The sequence below is a fragment of the Pelmatolapia mariae genome, linkage group LG23, assembly GCF_036321145.2.
Source record: "Pelmatolapia mariae isolate MD_Pm_ZW linkage group LG23, Pm_UMD_F_2, whole genome shotgun sequence".
Lineage (NCBI taxonomy): Eukaryota > Metazoa > Chordata > Actinopteri > Cichliformes > Cichlidae > Pelmatolapia > Pelmatolapia mariae.
In genome coordinates this window covers 29,003,965-29,006,863 of record NC_086246.1, presented here as the reverse complement: position 1 = coordinate 29,006,863, position 2,899 = coordinate 29,003,965, and the positions used below count along the sequence as shown (strand labels likewise).

The 2,899-nt window shown below is 38.2% G+C and overlaps 1 long non-coding RNA gene across 1 annotated transcript; it reads left to right on the top strand.

The window, feature by feature from the left end:
- The first annotated feature begins 341 nt into the window (after nt 1-341).
- On the top strand, nt 342-2,534 carry LOC134621061 (uncharacterized). Its single transcript, XR_010092181.1, has 3 exons — nt 342-469; nt 808-884; nt 2,163-2,534. It is a non-coding gene; the product is annotated as an uncharacterized LOC134621061 (long non-coding RNA).
- Nucleotides 2,535-2,899: the final 365 nt, after the last annotated feature.

The following is a 2,899-nucleotide window of genomic DNA, read 5'->3' as shown; positions in this document are numbered from 1 at the left end:
TAAACATCTGAGGAATAAGGAAATTGTTACTTGTCCTTTTACTCAGTGTTCTTTTAATCGCACGTTTACTAAAGTTTTACATCACATAAGTCATTTTCACAATCATTCTACTTTAAAAGATTTCAAGACAGAGCTTATTGTTCTCTGAACTTCCTTGTTTGCTGAACGGCAGGTAAAGTGCATCTTTTTGTTTGTTTGCTTTTGTGTGTTTGTGTTTTCTCTAATGGGCCTCAGATGACTGTTTGCTTAAATTTGGGTCTCAAAGAATCTTTTTTTAATTCTGCCTGTACTCTCCACCCCTCTTCTTCTATTGCTCAGGTTGAAGCAGAATTTGCCCGTCTTACATCTGTTGAGCTGAAAGGGTTCCTTTTTGCTGTGCTTGACCATTATGGAGAGGTTCGTGGAGCTGTACAAAATCAAGAGCGGCATAGAAAGGCTAACTAGGCTCATAAGATGCTTCGGAGATGATGTAAGTGTTCAACTGCGAAATCTAATCCTTTGTTTAAGTTTTAGGTTATCCAGTTCAACTGATGAACTCATTGAAAGAAAGCTGATAAGTAAAGTCTGTCATCATATTTCACAACTGGACATTTAGTGTGGTAACTTTTACAGAATCTATGTATATTGGTGGTAGGTTGGATATCATATTCTACTTGAATGTCCTGATAAGCCTGATTCAAAATCTCCAATGATAATCATATATTGATGGAATTATGCATCAAAAAGCTGTGAATTTGGAGCTGTCTACATGCTTCATAAACACTGTTTAACAAGTGTTTTTGTTTTCTTTTTGACTTCTTTGACCAGAGCCCTACACAAAGGAAGAGGACAGAGGACCTCATTTTCTAAAGGAAGATCCCTCACACACTTTCAAGACTGTGAAGGTTAGCATTGTTTCTTTTAGTAAATTTAATAATGACAGCACCACAGTGGATTTTAAATTAAAAAGTACATGTGTACTTTTTCCTCACCAAATGTATTATTACAAGATCTTTGACACTGGATTTGGTCTGGGTTTCAGAGAAACTAACTGGCAAGCTAGCATTGATATTATTAGTGTCTTGTGTTTATTCATGTCTTCACCAGGGTCTTTGACATTTCGCTGCTGTACTGTTCACTTCAGCTTTACGTTTGATTTCTCACATTGTATATTGTAATGGCAGAGATATTAGGATATTTAAGGGGCTGCAGTGGCTGCTACAGCTGTGGGGGGCAATACTTTGGTGAAATGTCCTGGACCCTGGAAAAGAGACTGTGTAGACTGGGTAAGCAATTAAAGGTTACTGGCCGAGAGTCATTGGGCAGCTGGGTAAAGGTGGATGTTGATATTCAGTGCCAATTATGCAACCTGTTCAGCCATGTCTATATGCTCTTTTTTCATGCTGTTAATATAGGGGGAAAAAATAAACTTTAATCAATAAACTGATTGAAGAAGCATTGTCTATGGAGCCATAATCTGATCCTGTAGTGTAGCTGCAGTTTGCACATTTCATGTATTCTCAGCCAGATTTGGTTTAGAGCACAGCCAATATTTAGCATAAGTAGATTTAAATTCACACACTGGTGATGGCAAGCTACATTGTAGCCACAGCCACCCTGGGGCGCACTGACAGAGGCGAGGCTGCCGGACACTGGCGCCACCGGGCCCTCTGACCACCACCAGTAGGCAACAGGTGAAGTGTCTTGCCCAAGGACACAACGACTGAAACTGTCGGAGCCAGGGCTCGAACCGGCAACCTTCCAATTATAAGACGAACTGTCAACTCTTGAGTCACGATTCAGTCATCCACCCATGTGTGTGAATGACTGAATGTGTAAAGCACTTTGGAGTCCTTAGGGGACTAGTAAAGCACTATACAAATACAGGCCATTTACCATTTAAATTGAAAATTTTGTTTGAATTCTGCAATTGAAGACATGCTCAGTTATTTATGAACATGGTCTTTGTTTAAAGCAAGAAATGGATTTGTAACATGGGGGTGCATATCTCATTCTGAAAAAACTTTAACAACTAATAAGTGTTACCCAAAGCCAATCACCATCATCCAAAGCATCAGTATGGCTCTTCTTTGGAAAGACATGAATTGTTAAGCACACGGGATATTGTGTAATTGTAATTGTGTAATTTTTTTTTTTTTTTTTGTCTTTGAACCCTTTTATAGCCGACAGGTATTGAAGACACGTTTTCTAAGAGGATGAAAGTTGGCATTGCGATGGTGAAAGAAGAAGACATCGATGTGTTGGTTGTCCTTGAGGCGGCAGTAATCCTGTCTAATCTGAGGGATGTCTCAAGTGCCATTTCCATGCTGATGGGCCTTCTTTTTGCCCTCAACATACACTATCCAAAGGAACTTAAGGACATCTTTGAAGTCATTCAGAACATCATAATGAACATTGGTGGAAGGCAGTGCATCTCACTAGTGCATGGTCTAAGAAACAGACTCTTGCAGAAAGCCATGCAGAACTGTAATTGTATGATCCTTAGTGTTAAGGACAGTTTTTATTTTACTGTTTGTTTTTTTATTCTTGCAAGATCTCATTCTCACTTTTGTATGTCACTAAATGACTACACTTTACATTCCAGATTAGACAATTACTCATTTGTTCATGGTTTAAGAAACTTATGTGAACAACAATATAATGCTGGACTTTGCAGATGCTTATCTCATGCAAGTCAGTAGTTTTTCCTTTGTTTTGCCATTGAGCAGACTCAAACTGATGTTTCTGAAATATCCATATTATCAAATGTTTCAGAAGCATGCAGTCATTTTCAGAGATATTGGTTCTGTGGAATTTGTTGCAATTGTAAACGAAGACAAATACAAGAGTTTGATGTCTTAGTTATTATAAACTGATCTTTACTGTCACTTATCAAAGGTTTTGTACTATTTTAATATTT